Source organism: Symphalangus syndactylus, chromosome 8 (genome assembly GCF_028878055.3).
Source record: "Symphalangus syndactylus isolate Jambi chromosome 8, NHGRI_mSymSyn1-v2.1_pri, whole genome shotgun sequence".
In the NCBI taxonomy this organism is placed as follows: domain Eukaryota; kingdom Metazoa; phylum Chordata; class Mammalia; order Primates; family Hylobatidae; genus Symphalangus; species Symphalangus syndactylus.
The window spans coordinates 28,901,549-28,922,018 of NC_072430.2; the positions used below are offsets into that span (position 1 = coordinate 28,901,549).

The following is a 20,470-nucleotide window of genomic DNA, read 5'->3' on the forward strand; positions in this document are numbered from 1 at the left end:
CCTGATGGAAGGGTATGCTAGAGATGGGAAAGAGACCACCCAGAAATTCGTGGTCTATGCCATTCCTGGTGGAAGTAGGTACCAAAGTTGGCCATGGTGCCCATGGAGACAGATGCTTCCCTAGTGATGAAATCTAGGACCCCAAGCTGGGTCACCAGAAGATGTGGGCAGAGAGCCAGGAACAAATGAATCAGGCACAACAGCACCCATGGATAGCTGGTCACAGGACCATGCCTGTGAAGAAAGGTTGAGAGAACTGGAAGGCTATGGGGTTATGACCTTGGTTACTTCAAAAGGCTTCTGGCAGTGGTTTTCCAGTTTAGGCACAGGAAAACGGTGCATCTCCTATTTTCCATAAAAAGAAAAAGGATAATTTCTACTTGACTGGAATATACCATAAGCAGTAGAACTTAACATCACTTGGGTCATGGATTCCTATAAGAGCTGATGAAAGCTATAGAATATTTTTGTAGAAAAAAATGAAAAACATGGCATACCATTTCAGTGTGTTTAGCAACCCATTGATGCCTACATATGAGTCCTGGTTTGAAGACCACGGACTTTCACCTTTTTTTGGCACAGCAGAGGTGTTTAGGAATCCCCTAAGGTATTGGCCAGTTGTTGAAGTGTTAATGGGAATATTAGGAAGTGATAGAGCTGATGTCAGAAGGGATGTTCTGGGTGGAGAAATCCAGTGAGTTATGCAAAAAGTCTATTCGTGGGCAGACCTGGTTTGTTGTTTGCAAGATACTCTTCCCTCCCCAGAACATGTACCATCTGTCTTCTGCACCATGTGTGGAGGACAGTGGATAGATAGATGCCTTTAATAGCTCCTCAAAAACTGATACCTATTGGATGCTAAGGTTGGAGATATGCTAGCTGTATGGTGAATGCAGATTGGAGAGTTCCTTGTCAAACTAGGTAGCAGTGGCTGATGCCACATTACCAGCAGAGTGAACTCCAACAGAAATAGATGGAAAGTGGAGCACCTCTCACCTGGCCCTGTGGCTGCTGGATGAGTTAGAGAAGACTACAAAGCTGAGAGGAGCACCTCCAAAAGGTTACACCCAGACCTAGAATGAGAAAAGTAGCAAATTCATGACTCGGGAAGATAGACTGCAATAATACAGATAATGCCAAGGTCAAGGATCTTGCTGAGTGGTCAGTAAAGGAAGAGCCAGGGAATCTCACCCTTCTACATGGTTCTCTTAGTATTCTGTGTGTCTGGGAGAGCCAACTTGGAAACTCTGTGGATATGTCCTATTGGACAGTTTAGTACTTCACACTTGAAATAATTTGATTCCAATTTGTCAAAAGGAGGCTTTTAGTGGCCCTAGAAGGCAGTCTCATTTGAGTTGTCAAAGATTGCAGCTTACCAGTGTTCAAAGTCTCTTCCAGTTTCCTGCCCCCTTGGACAAGCCTTGTGCCAGGGCACACATCCTCTGCCCACCTTCTGCTGGTGTGAGTGCTTGCTAGAGCCTTCTGCTTTAATGCTCTCCCAACTCCTGTCAGAGGGCTGGTGTTTTCTACAGGCTCTCTGAGGATTCTCAGAAAAGCTTGAGAAGTTCTCTTCTTATCTGTGCAGTGAAGAGTCTTACGCAGAGAGTGCAGCTCTAGCTAGAAAAGCCCAAAGTTGGAGAAACATCTCTACTGAAATGTATCGATGGGCACTATTTTTTTTCCAACTCTCTAAATCAGGACACATGGACTCCTATGTGTGTGAGATGGTCAGGAGATGCAGTTTGGATGAGAAAGTGTTGAAGTATCAATTGGTTATACAACAGGACTGAATATTTGAAATCAAGACTGTTCTAGAAAGCTTAGCATGGGAGGAGGGGTCCCATACCTTGACCCTGGTGCCCTTCCAGATTTCTCCCAAATAAAATGTGCTCTTTTAAAGTAAGTTCCCTGATTATTCACCTGTGTACTCTCATGAGGCACTGAGACAAATACACCAAAATACACCCAAACCTGTCTACAGTCATGGTTAAATGCAAGTTCTATACATGTGTTTCTGTTCAGTGATTAAGAATGTAAAAAGCTTTTTGGCACTTGTTAGTTGAATGATTTATACAATACTCCTCTTTGCTCTTCCTCCCTTCTCTTCCAGAGCCTGTGAACTTGTTGTTTCTGAAAAAGGAGTCAGTTGCTATCGGAATATTATTTAAGGAGACACATGTCAATGCCATTCTATAAAAATGGTACTAGTTTATGCCATGACTTAAAAGGATGATGGGTTACACATCAGAATTTGGTAGCACGATCAGGCGATTTACTCTTTGTAAGACATGGTCACAGTAGGGAGTGTCAGAAGGGGTAGATCCTTCACCAATATCACCTCTGCGGTAGGGTAGACTATGGACCAGTGAGTCCAGCCACAGATCCTTGCAGCTGAGGTTTATGTAGGTGGGCACAGTTTTCCTGGAAGGCTCAGCAAACTCTTATCATGAGGTTGTACCTAGGTCAGGGAAATTCAAGGAAATTCAGGGAATACCAGCCGGCATGGATCCAGGCACAGTGCTGTGGCCTGGGCACCACTCCTCCATCTGTCTCCAGGCAGGTGGCTTAACGCTATGCCCTACCAGATGGGGGATGGGGTCAGAAGGGACAGGAGAGTGAACTGAAGCAATTCAACCACTTCCTTCCTTCAGGCCTGGCTTGGTTTGGAACTAGACTAGGGTTTGGAGAGCCTGAGTGTGGAAGGGGAAATGGAGAGCTGGCATAGGAATGTGGATGCACTGAGAGGTTATTCACACCAGTGTTCTGGAAAGCAGGAAACTTCTCTGGTTGAAAGCCAAACTGTATGAAAACAGTCATGTAGGGATAGATGCTTGATGTATTTGTAGAGGTTGATAATAAAGTTGAGCAGTAGCAAAAGGAAGGCTTTTCAGAGTTTACCCAATCAAACTTGGACAAGTGGCAAACCCTCTGTCCAATCTGATCCCAGGGTTTGCTGCCTTGCTGTTTGCCTCTCTCTACTTAGAACGCCTCCTAGGAGACAGTGGAAGCTGGTGGGCTATCTTCGATCCACAGTTGTTTGCCTCTTTACCTTGGGTCCCCCCAATCCACCCCATCCGGGCAGCCCATTTCTACTTGTACCCTGTGCATCTTGCAATCTGGCCTGATACTTGGCTCCAGAGCTTTGCCCTATGAGAATTAGGCCTTTGAATCCTTGGTTCCCTCCCATCCTGACCACTGTTTAATCTATCTCTCTATTCCTGCCTCTCCTAGACACTTGACCCTGGAACTCAGCTTGGCCAAACCTACCTCTGATCCAAATTGTGCTCTTGGTTATAACTTCATCAATGGCATTTCTCCAAGGCCAAAGTCAAACCTCTGCCAGAGGAAGATGTAAATATTCAGAGCAAAATATTGCATACCTGGCCCACACGAGTGACTTATGAGGAAGAGGGAGTTAGTTCTAAGAATAATAATTATCTTTTGGGTGAGATTTAAATTCAGGGCCAGAGCATTTCTTAGAAAACCATGGATACAAGCAGCTTGTTAACAGCAGTATCAGGTTCTTGGAGTCTGTATAAAATCTGGCCCATCGATTCAAACAAAATTGGTATGAAATAGCATTTCTCTTCATGTCTGAGGTTCCAGTGGCTGTTGGCTTCCTTCTTATTTCTTGCCGTGTGTGGCTGTTTTCTTGCCAGCCTCAGATTATGCACTTACGTGTTTTCCAAAAAATCAAAACCATGTCCAATACTCTTGTTATGTGTTATTTTATTTTTATCCTTTAATTGATCCAACAGCTTTCCTTTCAGACTAAATTGGCTTAATTGTACCCCAGAGATGCCCACAAAATGCTGAATTGAATGAGCAAGGCCCTCGGTCTCTGATAGGGGCGTTGCACTCTATAGCCCTAGTGAGACATTGCTGTCCACTGGCAGTCTTTGGTCTTTTGGGTTATTCAAATACTCTGACTAAATATATGTGTGTATATGTGTATTTCAGACCAAAGCTTCAAAGGTGGCAAAACACTATGGCAAAAACAGGAAAGTTTATAATTTCAGTTTTACAATTAACATTAGTAGCCTGATTTATACATATTTTGCTATACCTATTCTCCAGTAAGTATTATCCAAGAAATTCATGGATTTTTTTTTTTTGGAGGGAAAGGAAATTTGTGTATTTAAAATATGCAGAGTCTGGAGAAGTTGGGCAGATGACTGGGGTGCTTAGATCCCTGGGATCTTCTTTCCTGGCATTACAGAGTTCTCTTTTCCCATTTTCCTTTTTCTATAGCCTACCTCTTCATCTAAGAAAGGTAAACATTTCACCTTTCCAATTCTTACTGTGACTCATTGCTCTGGGCGGTAAGGTCTCACAGGGCACAGATAATTTGAAATACTGACTTGAAAGAAGGGTCTTTTAATTGATGAAATCAAAGATTCTCAAAATCTTTCTTTTACCATCTTGAACGTGTTTCTGTTAAAGATGAAGTATGGCATTAGAAATGGGGATATTTTGGCCTTTGTTGTGTGTTCTGAAGTCAGAAATACTAACTGTAGTCATGGGCCTTTCACTGAATGATCTACTCTTTCATCCCTCACCATTATCAAGAAATCCATAGCTCTTGAGAGTTTGACAAAGATAAAGCAAAAAGCATTGTTAAGAAATAATGAAAGTTAAAAATGGCTTCCCCCTTTCTACCTCTCTGCAGACATATTTCACGAAATTGGTTTTTTCTACATCCCAATGCTTATCCCTAGAATAAGTCACTAACTAAAAAGAAAAGCGTCTGTTAACAGCGCAGGTAGAATAAGTTAGTGATGATTAATTTAAAATATGTAACTAGAGTATTTTTAGGGACTATCAAATTTTCAAATTACCTTGGATAAAGCCTATGAATAAATTTTTTTATATGTGATTCCTTCTAGTTTAAATATACTTTATAACACTAAACATATATTTAAATTACAATGCTCACCTAATTTCACCTTATAAAATGTTTACTATTTTCTACTTTTTGATATAAAATAAAAACATGATGAAAACATGAGGAAAAATTAATGAAGTACAGTTTTTTATGGTATATAACTTTCTCTTTGTTTACATAAAACAGGTTTGATTACATTTAATGAAGTAAATGGTGAGATTTCTTAATCTCATACATTACTCTTATTTAATTTTTCTAATAAGCTAGTAGCTTATGAGATGCAGGCAACATTCACAGGACATGTTAAGAATAGATAATGGCCAAAAAATATCTTGTGAGACATAGGCAGAATCCATAAACATGTTAAATATAATAGTAGTAACCTGTAAGATATGGATTGTTTGAGGCCAGGAGTTCAAGACTAGCCTGGACAAAATAGCACGACCCCATCTCTAGTTAAACAGAAGAAATGGAATGCATGATGGAAAAAACAAGAGATTTACATACAGATACAAAGATATGGAAAGACCAAGTCATAAAATATGATGCTGCCACTTCTGGCCTGACAACTATGTCATACTTACATTGTCCATCCACTGGTGACTCCCAGTATGGCCCTATTTTGGCCCCACATGTGCTCTGCCTAAGAAATTCAGTCAAAGCCTAAAGCTGTTGAGCTGGCTAATTCCCAAGCGTTAGCTATGGCTAGGCACACTTGGCCCTGAGTCTCTCAGATGGGCTGGTGTTTGTTTTGGCTCCAGTTACTTTCTGTTCCCTCTTCTTTTTTTTTCTTTTTCTTTTTTTTTAAATAGAGATGGGGTTTCACCATGTTGCCCAGGCTGGTCTCAAATTTCTGCTCTCAAGTGATCCTCCTGCCTCAGCCTCCCAAAGTGCTAGGATTACAGACACGAGCCACTGCACCTGGCCTAAACCCCGAGTTCAAACCTCAGCTCTGGTCTTCATAACCTCAGTACTCATGGGGGAGATTGAAGCAGGAAAAGACACTACGTGAAAACTGTGTGACCCCCAAACTTTGGATAGTGTGGTCTTCCAATCCTTGTCTGTATGGGAATGTCTTGTCTGGGTTCTAGGCATTTTAGCCTTTCTGGGGCTCTTCCTCCATGAAGAAATATTAAAAATATTTACCACTGAATTAGTATGAAGACTAGTATAATCCAGGGTAGATTACATTCATTCTTTTTTTCTGACTTAAAAAAAATTAAAACAGTTTTGTGGGCTCCTAAAAATGGATGGTCTCTGGACAGTGTGTCTGTGGTGCCTCGGGGAGAAGCTGACCGTGGTTCAACCTTCTTATACCCTATCCTAAGTGTATTAACCCATCTCTTTCCCTTGCCTCTTGCTATATTTTAAATTGATTAAATAGCTCATGCGATTCAAGTATTTAAATTTGGTTGGTGAGTCTTTCTGTCCCATGGCCTTTGAGATAGCTTGTTTGAGAGCATACTTGGAGGGTACCATTGCATCAAGGTAATTCTCCCCACAACATTCCCCAAAGCCAAACATCCACATTTAGTACACACACGCACACCAGCCTAACAATGAGTACCTTCCCTTTCATCCTAGGCCTCCTCTAGTAAAGAATTTATCATTTTAACCACATATTAAATGTTATACCATTGCAAGTTAATTAATGAAAAACAGCAAATAGATATATTCTTAATTTTATAGCATAAAAATTATAATGAATGATTTTTATAATTATGTGTAATTAATTACATTAGATCAATATAATTTTAATCCTAACAACTTCTAGTAATTTGTATTATGGTATTATAAAGTTATCATATGATTCATGCCTTTTTCAGTGGATTTTAGAATTCATTTTTTTTTGGATAAACAATTAACTCAATGTCTTTCTGAGAGTCAGACTGATTCAGCTGATTGATTATCTTGAGAAGGAGTACTGGCTTTGCTAAGGAGGCTATGTGGTAGATTTTTTTTTTTATAAACTGAATGAGCTAAATATGTAGCTCCAAGGTTTTGACTATATATATATTCTACATGTATATCAGTATATCATATATTTACATATGTAATTAGAAAAAGTATATTGAAACAATTTATTTTCATAGCATTTTCCAAGTACACTGAATTAAACAAGATAACTAAAAAAAAAAAAAAAAATCACATGCAAAAATGGCATCAGTTGGTCTAAGCTATCTCGTCTCTGCACTTGGCCATAATCTGGCTTCAATGTCTTTTGCACCAGGCAGGATGACCCCCAAATATGTCCATGCCCTAATCCCTGGAAACTGAATATGTTACATTACATGGTAAAGGGGACTTTGTTGATGTAATTAAGGTTATGAATCTTAAAATAGGGGGATTATCTTTGATTATTCAGGTGGGCTCAAACTTATCCCATGAGCCTTTAAAAGAAATGAACTTTCCCTAGCTTGGTTGACAGAGGATGTATCAGAAGATAGAGGGGGTTGAAGGATAAGAAGCATTTTACTCACTGTTGTTGGCTTTAAATATGAAGACAGCATCCAGAATCAAGGCTCTTGGAGCAGATAACAACCTCTGACTGACAGCCAGCAAGGAAGTGGGAACCTCAGTGCCACTGCTGAAAGGAGCTGAACTCTGCCAACAACTTGAGTAGGCCTGGCAGCGTGTTCTCTCCCAGAGCCTCTACAGAAGAGCCAAGGCCAGGCAGCACCTAGATTTTGGCCTTGAGATTGGGAGGAAAGAAGCCAGCTGAGCCCGTCCTACAGAACAGTGAGTTTTATGAATGACAGACTCATGAGATAATAAGTTTGTGTGGTGTTAAGCCACTGAATTGGTGGTAATTTATTGCAGCAGCAATAGAAAAATGAATATATGCCTCCTAGCTTTCAAGAAAGAGTCACTCCTGCAACTGGCTTGTTGGTGTGTTAACTTTCTATTTCATTCCACCTAGGAAAGTAGTCTTTACAGAGAAAAACACAACTGTCCATGTTTCAGTCACACTGTGGGCCTCTTGTGTCATCATTGTAATGACTCTAGTAGCATTCAATTGAAATGAAGCAAAATGCAAAGAGATTAATTTTAGAAGTCCTCTTATTTATTTTTTAATGGCCTAAAAATTCAGGGATGGGCTACTTTTCTGGAAGGTTAGTGGCCACAGCTCTGGGAAATGAGTCCACTAACCCTGGACTCAACATTATTTAACTGAGCATTAGGTCCTTCGCAATGGAAGGAAGAAATGAAATACTACATTATTAAACAGCCTCAACTCCTTGCAGGTCAATCATAACACAAGAGTTCAGAAAAATATTTGAAAGAGCATTTTACTCTAGGTTCAAGTCTCATTCTTGAGTCTATTCCTGGTCTATGCTGAGAGGGAGGATTTTCGGGTGGTTCCTGTTCTATCCAATTCATCCCAGGCTCCTCCACGGTCTTGAGTCCTATGTACTCCGTCCAATAGGCAGTCTCTGATGTTCATTCCCTTTGAAGTGTATTGGGAAAACCACCCTCATCTTTATACCCCTGCTGCTCCTTTGCTAGTCTCCTCAGTTCCAGGAAACTACCCCGTCTTCTTTTCAGTCATGGGCTAGTCATTCAGTTTTACTTGATTCTCCTCTGGACAAGAATGAAATGGTGATGGTGATTGGTTGTGAAGCAGGAGGTGAGCTCTTCAGGTCCTTTGGGTAGAACTATAAGATAAGCAGCACTTTGACATTGCCAATATGAACCTCCTCTTTTAATAATTCCAATGAATTATGGTCAAAGAGTCTTTGATTCCCCTACCACCTTGAGTGGAATTGCCAAAAGCTACTATATTATTCTAGCTTTGTTACATGGCATGACCCAAGACAACAGTGGGGAAATGGAGGATAGAACTATGACAAGTTGGCAGAACTTGAAGAGAGAGAGGTTTTGTGGACAGAAAGGAACTGCGTCCTTCAGCCAACAAATGCAGTCAGCCTATGGCAATCCCATAGGAAGGGAGCTGGGGAATAGATACTCTGACTTGACTTCTCTTTATTTATCTGGTCTTCTGCAGGCATCCCCCATTAGCTGTAATAAACTAGAAGCTAGAAGGAAAGGCAATCCTTTTCTTCAATCCATCCAGAGCAGTCTCACAGGGCATGGGCAGCTTGGAGATCAGACCTGGAGATGAAATGAGGGTTATCCAGCAGCTCTGAATAGCATGGGATCAAAGACAGTCATGGCCCCAGTAAGGCTCATGGGATAAGGTCCTAGAGCTTCATAGGAGTAGGGGGCGCAGAGATTGAGGAAGCAGGAGTGTGCAGCAGTGGCTATGCTCACAGGGATCTGAGGAAAGTGACACATGCCATCACGGGAATGGCACTGGGGCATTGCGGAACATCCTGATAACTACCTCAGCTCCAGAGGATGTATTTGTATTTGCACGCACTTCAGCGAGAGCTCTGGCCTCCTCATTTATAGCAATGGCACTCAGGTCTCCTGAAATCAATGTGTCTCTGTGTGTGTTTGTGTGTGTGTATGAACATGCATTTAATGCTAGGAAAATAAGGGTTAGAACGTACAAGACACACTTTGGAATTAGTGTCTCATTCATAAATAATCCTTTAACTCTGGGAACAACTCTTACTCTATAGGAGATGGTTTATCAGTGGCACATGTATACTGAATAACATTGCTGCTTTGGCTGCAGCTGAGTGATTCAGGAATGGAGATCTGACCTTTGTCAGGCCAATTTGAAGCCTTCTCCAGGATTTTTCCAGCTGGAAGTATACAAAAATAACTTTGTTTTTCTAGTCTGGGTGAAGGAGACATTACTAGGTGGGGTATTCAACAGTTGTTGGATGCCCTATTTCCTGGCACATGGAGGAAGCCATCTGCTTTGACAGGAAACCAAGCCCACCCATGAGAAGCAGAGACACGATACAGAGAAGAGCCCAGGAAATACTCAGTTTAAATTGTTTTTGAAGCCCAGCTTCACCCCTGACCTTGCCATTTGAATATTGAATCCTTTAGTAATATAAATTACCCTGGTATTCCTTCAACAAATAGCATTCTTCTTTGTCAAAGCTTGCTTGAGTTGTATTTTTAACAGAGTCCTGACTAATACAGTTGATACAGTTAATAGTCCAAGCTAATTTTTCCATGCATAGCACAGATGATAGTAGGGATCAAATGACAGAAAGTCAGAGCTAGAGAGATCCTTATAGACAGGCAAGGTAAGATGAGAAGCCTGAATAAAGCTTTGACCTAGAAGGATGGGGAGGATTCTTTGGCTGCAGAGTACTGTATTCCAGGCAAGGAGATGATCAGAAGGTCATATCTAGGTTTAAGTGCTGGACAGATCTAGGTTTAAGTTACAAGAATTTTAAGTAAGTAATTTATTCTTTCTAAGCCACAGTGTCTGTCCACATTTGCACTCTATTATAGCAAGAAGTTACTAATATTATTTATTAGATAAGGGGTAGTGTTATGGTTTGGCTATGTCCCCTGCCAAATCTCATCCTGAATTCCCATATGTTGTGGGAAAGACCCGGTGGGAGGTAATTGAATCATTGGGGGAGGGCTTTCCTGTGCTGTTCTTGTGATAGTGAATAAGTCTCACGAGAGCTGATGGTTATATTAAAAATGGGACTTTCCCTGCACAAGCTCTCTTCTCTTATCTGCTGCCATGTGAGATATGTCTTTCACCTTGCACCATGATTGTGTGGCTTCCCCAGCCATGTGGAACTGCAAGTGCAATAAACCTCTTTCTTTTGTAAATTGCCCAGTCTCAAGGATGTCTTTATAAGCAGCATGAAAACAGACTAATACAGGTAGCAAACTTTTTCTTTAAACAGCCAGAAAGTAAATATATTTGATTTTGTGAGCCATATTGTTCCTGTCACAGCTATTCAGTTCTGTCACTGTAGCATGAAAGCAGCCATAGACAATACATAAATGAATGGCTGTGGCTGTGTTCTCATAAAACCTGACTGAATAAACAGGTAGCAGTCTGCATTTGGCCCATGAGCTATAGATTGCTGACTCCTGCACTAGATTATACATTTCTTGATAGTGAGAATTATGTCTATCTTGATAAAACTTGTATCCTTAGAACTTGACACAGTTCCTAGCACACATAGCAAAAGATGAATTAATATTTGTTGAACTGTGAATAAAAAACAGCAGTAAAAATCAATGTACTAATGCGGCCTGAAACAACATGGTTAGCACTCACAAACACCACGTTTAGCAAGAAAAGCCAGAGGCAAAAGGAAACGTACTGCAAAGATCCATTTCTGTAAAGTTCAAAAACAGGCAAAACTGGACTCCTGCTTCTAGTCATAATGGGATAACAGATTTGATTTACCCTCCCACTTCGAGCAAGTAAAAATGAAGACAAACTCTGTAATACAATAATTTATGACAATGGGAAACAGGCAGCAGTAGACTCGAACTTCCAAGGAAAAAGAAACAAATAAAGTGAGCCCTATAATCATTTCAGTTTAATTTCTAGATACAGTTTCTAGACTGCAGCACAGGATGGAGGAACTCAAACCCAAATCCTGGTTGTCTTGCTGAGCGAAGGACACAGGGCTAAGAATTTGGGAATCCAACGAGGCTAGAATTTGGAGACGAGGAAGATCAATAGAGAGCTCCAGAGATCTGTAGAGAAGTCCACTTGTATCTTTGGTTGAGTATTAATCTGCGAGTAAGTGCAGAGGAAATGACCCTAGGTCAAGGAAAAAAACACCAGAAAACACTAATGTAACCAATTTCTAGAATTCATACACAGTGAAGAAAAGCTTATGTTGCTATGACTGAGAATGGGAAGATATCATAATACATGGGACATTGGATAGAATCCTCAGAAGGGTGTAATATTAGTAGTGGGCTGAATTAGCTTTAAAATAGTGGCTACTCTGGATCAACCTTAACATAGTATGATAGCAAGTCTGAAAAAGATCAAATTGATTTAAAATAAGTGCAAACCAGAAGAAGGTCTAATATAATATTAAGCAATAAAACAAAATATCACACCTCAAAACCTAAAATTTATGTTGATCAACTAATCAAAAATTACTAAGTATTTTCGGAAAATATGGCCCATAGCAAGGACAAAAAACTAGTCTGTAAAACAGACCCAGAAATGATACAAAACATGAAATTAACAAAAAATTAAACCAGCTTATAAACATGCCCCATTCATTGATTTAAGAAAAATGAGTAAAGCATAACCACAACGAGGAGAGAAATGAGTTCCTCCATCCTGTGCTGCAATCTAGAAACTGTATCTAGAAATGGAAGTTTTAAGAAGATCCAAATAGAGTTTCTAGCGATGAAAAATGTAATAGAAATAAAAAAGACTCTGGATGAGATTGACAGCAGATTTGATACCATAAAAAATAAGTGAACCCAAAGGTATAGCAATAGGAATTATCAAAAAAGAAGCATAATGAGAAAAAAATACTTAAAACAGAATAAACAGAGCATCGTTTTTCTGTATAAAAGCAGTAAATGGTCTAAAATATGTGTCACTGGAGCCCCAGGGTGGAAAGAAAAAAAAAAGAGAAGAAATAGTAAATGAACATTTTCCATAAGAGATGAAATTTATAAAGCAATCCAAAAAGATAAATGAATCCCAGAAAGAATAAGTATAAAAGAACCACCACATTGTAATCAAATTGATGAAAATCAGTGATAAAGGGAATTTTATAAGCAGCCAGAGAAAAATAAACATTACAAACCAGATAAGACTGATGCCACACTTTAAATCAGAAACTATATAAATCAAAAGAAAATTGAGAAACATTTTTACTTCATGAGAAAGGGGTGGAGGGAGCAAAACAAAATACTGTTAAGTGATAATTCAATAACATGTAATAATATAAAAATGATTTTAAAAAGGAATTTTTTAATATAAAAATGGAGCTTGAAAAATTCACTACCAGCAGGTTTCCAATGTAAGAAGGCTATGAAAAGGTCTTTGGCAGGAGGAAAATAATGGAAGAAATTTGGCTCTATGCAAAGAATTGAAGAATGTTGGAACAGTTAAACATACTGGTTAAGTATAACAGACTTTTGACCTAATTTAAATTTTTTTTTTTAAAAATTCACTGTTTGAAACAACAATAATAACAACGTGTTGTGGAATTTATAACACATATAGAAGTATACATATTAGGACAAAGGACAGGAGAAGGAAAATGGAATTATACCCTTGTAAAGTTGTTACAATATACATGAAGCAGTTAAAGTAATATTTGGAGATAGACTATGTTAAGTCAAATATATGTATTTTAAGACCTAGAACAACCACTTAAAATAATAGAAAGCATAGTCATTAATAAGCTAATATCACATATAAAATAATCATCCAAATGAAGGCAGAAAAAGAGGCAAAATGGAAGGAAAAATAGAGATTAAAAAAAAACTAGGTGGAAATATGGTGGTTTAAAACACAAGAATAATAGAAAGGATAAATAACTAGATGAAAATATAATGGTTTAAAACAAAAGTATGTTAAAAATTACATTAACTATAATTTTTTTTTTGAGACAGAGTCTAGCTCTGTTGACCAAGCTGGAGTGCAGTGGTGCAATTTTGATTCACTGCCACCTCTGTCTCCCGGGTTCAAGTGATTCTCCTGCCTCAACCTTCCGAGTAGCTGCCTGCCACCACACCCAGCTAAGTTTTGTATTTTTAGTAGAGACGGGGTTTCACTGTCTTGGCCAGGCTGGTCTCGAACTCCTGACCTCGTGATCCACTCACCTCGGCCTCCCAAAGTACTGGGATTCCAAGCGTGAGCCACCGCATCTGGCCTTAAGTATAAATTTTATAAAAAACTTCAATTAAACTACAGAGATTGCCAGATTGAGTTAAAGAACTCGTTGTAACTATATGCTGTCTGATTCTCCTATTAGCAACGGTGAGAAAGAAAGTTTTATGGCCAGTATCTAGAAATTATGTATAGTGATTCTCTGCCTCTGCCTCACATGAGTTCACATAAAACATATATAAAAAGGTTCATCAGAAAAATACAAACTCATTTTTATTTACTTGGGTTTTGTCTTAAGCCTTTATGAGGAACCATCTACCCATGTGCCTGACATAGGTCTTATTTTTCTCCTTAGTACAAAGGCAATTAAAACAATCTGAGTGACCTCTTTGTTCTTGTTCTCCTACACCAGGAGTAGAAAAACTATAGACTGCAGGCAAATGCTTTCCATCACCTGTTTTTTTCTACTATTCTATTGAATTATAATTCATATACCACACAATACAACCATTTTAAGTATACAATTTAATGGTCTTTAGTATATTCATAGCGCTGTGTAACCGTAATCACCGTAATTAATTTTAGAACATTTTCATCACCCCCCAAAGAAACCCTGCACCCCTTAGTTATCACCCTCCAATCCCCATGTTTTTCTGCACCCCACGCTAGGCAATCACGAATTTACTTTCTGTCTCTATAGATTTGCCTTTTCTGAACATTTCATATAAATGGAATCACACAATATGTGGCCTTTTGTGTCTGGCTTCTTTCACTTAGCATAATGTTTTTAAGTTCATCCATACTGTAGCATGATTCGGTATTTTGTTTCTTTGAATGGTAGAGTGATATTCCATCATATAGATATAGCAGATTTTCTTTATCCATTAATCAGTCGAAGAACATTTAGCTTGTTTCCACTTTTTGGCTATTATAAATAATGCTGCTATTAACATTTTTTATACAAGCTTCTGTGTAAACCTTTGTTTACATTTCTCTTGGGTATATACCCAGGAGTGGAATCGTTAAGTCAAACTGTAATTTTATGCTTAATTTTCTTTTGATTTACATAGTTTCTGATTTAGAGTCTGGCATCAGTCTTAACTGGTTTGTAATGTTTATTTACAAATAAACTGTTTGACTCAATGATTCCACTCCTGGGTATATACCCATTTTGAGGAGCTGCCAAAATGTTTTCTAAAGTGGTTCCTCTAATTTATATCTTATTTGCAAATTGAAGGATTCCAACTTCTCCAAATTCTCATCAATATTTGTTATTGTCTTTTTTTTTTTATTGTAGCCATCCTAGTAGGTGTGAAGTGGTATCTCATTGTGGTTTGAAACAACTGGATATCTACAGGCAAAAGAATAAAGCTGTACCTCTATCTCACACCACATATAAAAATTAAGTCAAAATGGATCAAAGATCTAAATGCAACATCTAAAGCTGTAAAACTTGGATGGGCGTGGTAGCTCATGCCTGCTGTAATCCCAGCATTTTGGGAGGCTGAGGCAGGAGGATCACTTGAGCCCAGGAGTTTGAGAACAGCCTGGCCAACACAGTGAGATCCTTTCTCTATCAAAAAAGAAAAAAAAGAAAGCTGTAAAACTCTCAGAAGAAAACAGAGGTGTAAATCTTTGTGACCTTGATTTAAGCAATGGTTTCTTAGCTATAAAACCAAAAGTATAAGCAGCAAAAGAAGAAAAAATAGATAAATCGGGGTTCAAGAAAATAAAAAACTTTTTTGCTTCAAAGAACACTATCAAGAAAGTGAAAAGACAACCTATACAGTGACAGAAAATATTTGCAAATTGTATTTCTGAATAAACAACTACTCCAGAATACATGTAGAATTCTTGCAGCTCAACAATAAAAAGATAATTAGTCCAGTTAAAACTTGGGCAAAGTGTTTGAATAGAACATTTCTCTAAAGAGGATAAACAAATGGCCAATCAGCACATATAAAAGATGTACAACATTAGCCATTAGGGAAATGCAAATCAAAATCACAATGCAATATTACGACATACCCACTAGGGTGCCTAAAATACAAAAGCAGACATTAACAAGTGTTGGCAAGGACGTCAGGAAATTGGAACCCTCATACATTGTTGACAGAATTGTAAAATAATGCAGCCATTTCAAAAAACAGTTTGGCTGTTCCTCAAGTTGTTAAACATAGAGCTGCTGTTTGACCCAGCAATTTCACTCTAGGTTTATATCCATGAGAAATGAAAACCTGTGCCTACAGAAAAACTTGTACACAAATATTAAAAGCAATATTATTTATAATAGTTAAAAAATAGAAAAACCTAAGCATCTATTAAATGATGAATGGACAAACAAAATGTGATATATTTGTGTGGTATATTATTCAGCTATACAAGGAATGAAATACTGAGAAATGCTACGACATGGATAGATTTTGAAAACATGATGCTAAGTGCAAGCAGCCAAATACAAAAGGCCACATATTGCATGATTTGGTTTATATAAAATATCCAGAATAGGCATATCCATGGAAACAGAGCGTAATTTAGTGGTTTTCATGGGCTGGGAGCAGGGAGAAGGAAGAAAGATTGCTAATTGTTTGGATTTTCTTTATGGGATTAAAAAAAAGAAAAGAAAAAGAAATCCTGAAATCAAATAGTGGTGATGGTTGCATTTTGTGGATATACTGAAAACCACTGAATTGTACACTTTAATGAATTTTATAGTAAGTGAAGTATGTATCAATGAAGCTATTAAAACATCCATTTATTAGCTCAAATTTCTACAGGTCAGAATTCTGGCATGGAGTGGCTGCATTCTTTGTTTAAGCTGAAATCAAGGTGTTGTTTGGCTGTGTTCTCACCTGAATCTCAGAGTCCACTTCCAAGCTCATTTTTGTCCTTAGCAGAATTGAGTGTCTTGCAGTTGTAGAACTGAGGTCTTGGCTTGCTGTCTGTCAGCAGGGGACTGCTCCCTGCTTCTAGAGGCCACCAATTTTCCTCGTTATGTGGCCTCTTCCATTTTCAGGCCAGCAATAATGTGTTGAATACTTCTTATGCTTCAAATTCCTGGCTTCTGCTACCAGCTGGAGAAAAACTCTCTGCTTGCAGAGGGCTCATGTGATTTACTTAGTCTTTGTCTTAAGGTCAATTTATTTGGTACTTGGGATTTTAATTGTATCTGTATGGTTCCATCAAGGCAATAACTGTATTAGTGTTTGAATAAATAACCAGGTAATCTGGTAATTTACCATATTGGTAATCTGACAGGGAGATGGGAATTCATCTTTATAATTCTGCTTACCACAAACCATGTCTGTGCTTGTTTTCTTTGGGGAAGGGTTGTCAGTGCCTGTCACTTAGTTTGAGGTTCCACGTTGCTGAGATTCTGTCCAGTATTTTGACCTCTCCCTGAACTGATCTTCAGAACCATCTCTTAGGAGCAGTGCACAGGAACATCTGGTGTTTTTTGCTCCAACTTTGGTCTCAAAGGGTCATCCATCCCCTTACATCCCTTACCTGAGTTGACATGCTTCCTTAAGAAGGTCCCATGGAGGGCTGCTAGTGGTAGAACTTCAGGCCAGATGGCCTGCAGTGATTGCAGTTATCCTGGGTTTCCTACTGGTGAAGGGAGAGTTAGGGAGGAGGAATGTTCAGCCCTGTTGCTGCTGCCTTTATTTCGTGTCTTGCAAGAGCCATTCTGGGTGGCTCTGAACTCTCCTCTCTCTATTTTCCTAATTGGAATCACTGCCATTCAAGCTGGTGAAAACCCTGGCTGAATCTTTGTTACTGAATGTTCACTGTGGCATGGTGATTGTTTGGAGGTATCTCGAGGGTGGAAACATGGGGTGAGTAATAATTTATGATACGCATCATCTGAAAATAGAAAAAAGAGGTTACATTTTTCAGTACAAAACTTAATGAGAATGAACCAAATACCTATGTACTCTGTTTTTCGACCTTAAAAAATTATTCACTAAGAGGGCACATACTGGCAATATGCAGTCATTATCAGTGTAATGAAGAACCCAAGTGAAGGCTATTTCGGATGCTCTAATGTGCCTGTTTTATGAAAGTATAAAAGGCCTATTTACTTTTCAATTGTTTTATTGCAGTACAAAAAAAACTATCTCTTCCAATTTATGACTAATCGTGGATTTTATTATTCATGGTCTAATTCTGCAGCAGAAGGTTACAGAAGCAGGTACACATTAATTCTCCTCAATTTGGAGCCTGAGAAAGATGATTGATGGCAGCTCAGCTGCCCTCTGGCCCTCACTCCTGGAGCTTAACCTTTACATATGGATACTAAACAGGCCTGGTGCAATCCTGGTGAGCCTCTCAATGAATATTTTCTTACTCAGAATAATCAAATTTTAAGAATGTGCTACAGGACAAAGCTGTCACATTGAATTAGGTTAGCACTGTGACTTCATGGAAATGGTCAGGCAACTCAATTGCCCCAGCCCAACAATACACTGGCATAATTTAGTTCACTTAGAGTTAAGAGGACAAATCATTTAAAAAATGTCCTATTTGAGTTTGTTGAAGGCAAGCAAGGAACTGTGGGGCAATGGATGATTCAGAGGGGTTATAGGAGCTGAGCTAAGAATAAAATGGGCATCAAAATACTCTGTATTCTTTATAGAAATGCTTATAATTAACTTATATAATGCTGTATAGTTTACAAAGCACTCTCACTTACAGTCTCTTTTGACTCTATGGGAGATTCTATAAAGAGATACTATTGTCTTAATTTATAAATGACGATACTGAGTATACTGAGTATCGGAGGCAGTGCTTCATTCAAGGTCACTTGGCTGGTTTGTGGGACTAGAAGCTGAACTTAAGTTGTTGTTATGGGTTGACTTGTGGCCCCCTGCCACCATAAAGATATGTTCAAATCCTCCCAGTACTATAGAATGTGATCTTATTTGGAAATAGGGTTATTGCAGATATAATTAGTTAAGATGAAGCCATACTGGAGTAGGGTGGACCTTTAATCCATACAAATGGTGTCCTTAAAAGAAAAGGAGAGAAACAGAGGGAAGATGGCTATGTGAAGACACAGAGGCACAAGGAGAACACCATATGAAGAAGAAGACAGAAACTGGAGTGATGCTTCTACAAGCAGGGAACACCAAGAATTGACAGCCATCACCAGAAGCTAGGAGAGGCATGGAACAGATGCTCCCTGGGAGCCCTCAGAAGGACCAACGCTGCTGACATCTCGATTTTGGATGGCTAGCCTCCAGAACTGTGAGAAATAAATTTCTCTTCTTTTAAGCCACCCAGTTTGTGGAACTTTGTTATGATAGCCCTAGAAAACTAATTATGGCTCCTAAGAGTAATAAAATTTTCCACTTATAGTGCCCTGACTGTGGCCCAGGTACTCTCCATGCATTATCATGAAATCTTTTAAGAGCGCTTCAAGGTCTATTATCATCAATGGCATTTTCATGACTTATCTTAGGTCAAATAACTACTAAGTAGTGGAGATGGGATTCCAACCCCAGCCCTGAGTTTAAACCTGTGCTGTGTCTACTTTGTCCATAAGCCATGGTGGTGTTTAAAAATGTTTGTGGCAGTGTGAGCGAGGGCAACCTCCAACCCTCGTGAGTTGCTTCTTTATTTTAGGTCTACTAGGCAACTACTAACTCAGTTTCAACTCTTCTATGCTAACTTACGTGCACTAGTTACTAATAATTACAAAATAGTGCCTGAAACACAGAAAAAATCAGTATTTTTAAAACATGTAGTAGTAAGAACCTGTTACAGTGCTTCAAAATTTATAAAGTATTTTCACATAAATTCTTACTAGGTCTTTTAAAAACAATTGGAGGCTACTTTAAGCAATTCTTATCTTTTTTCTTTTCAATTTTTGTTTTTAAGATTTATCATATCCCCAACTGGATAGTAAGCTTCTAGAGGTAATGAATACATCGATTTTCTTCTCTTTCTTCTTCTGTGATACTGGTTCTTCCCCGAGTTCTACTGGATGTACACTTACGGTCTTGCAATGATGATCTGTGTCATTCTGAAAATGGTTATCAAGAATAAACTGGATAATCTGTATATAAAAAGCAAGGACAGAATTTTTTATTTTTATCTACTAAATCACAGAAATCATTGCTAATGTTTCCCAAATCTCACTGTAAACCATTTTAAGTCTTTCCCTCCTTTAATACACTGTGAGGTGAACACTAATAGCATCATCCTCTTTGCTCTATCAGACTCAGAGCTAGAGAGGGATCAACCTGCCTGTTCAGCCCTCCATAGTTCTTGGGGTCAAGGAAGATGAGAAAGTCCTTCCCAGAATATTCACATAAACTAGGACAGCCTTTCTAGGATCCAGGATGTGCCATAGCCTTGTTGTCACCTGTCATAGTGTTTGGCCTTCTTGGGTGATCACTAAATTCCTTGCTGGTTTTAACAAGTTATGTTTCATTTTTATTTTTTCCAATGTTAGTTTTCAAGATGTTCCTCTGTTACATAGATTCCCTAGGCAGCTTATTCAAAGTTGAGATAAGCAAACCTAAATTGACATACTTTGATTTTCAGTGATATGGGAGATGTCCATGATAAAACAACTGAGTAAAAAATGGCAGATAAAAATATGTGCAGTATGCTCCCAGTTCTCTATGTATCTTTCTGCTACTTGTAGATGTGTGATTTTGGGCAAGTTACTTATCTGATGAGCCTCAGTTTCCTTAAATGTGCATAATAATATGTACCTTGCAGGGTTAATGTGAAGATCAACAGTGATGTATTTGACACTCCTTTACAAATGTTGGAGAGTTATGCCTTGTCTTAGTTTGCTAGGCTGCCATGACAAAGTAGCACAGACTGGATGGTTTAAATATTAGAAATATATTTTCTCAATGTTC

General features: G+C 38.6%; 2 long non-coding RNA genes across 2 annotated transcripts in view; one reads left to right on the forward strand and one right to left on the reverse strand.

Moving 5' to 3' along the window:
• The first annotated feature begins 7,391 nt into the window (after positions 1-7,391).
• Positions 7,392-19,112, forward strand: LOC129487571 (uncharacterized). Its single transcript, XR_008659370.2, has 3 exons — positions 7,392-7,624; positions 17,769-17,915; positions 18,612-19,112. It is a non-coding gene; the product is annotated as an uncharacterized lncRNA (long non-coding RNA).
• LOC129487572 (uncharacterized) overlaps positions 16,658-20,470 on the reverse strand; it is a 60,261-nt gene continuing 56,448 nt past the window's right edge. Inside the window, exon 4 of the long non-coding RNA XR_008659371.2 lies at positions 16,658-17,459. This is a non-coding gene — a long non-coding RNA (uncharacterized lncRNA). The remainder of the gene's footprint in view (positions 17,460-20,470) is intronic.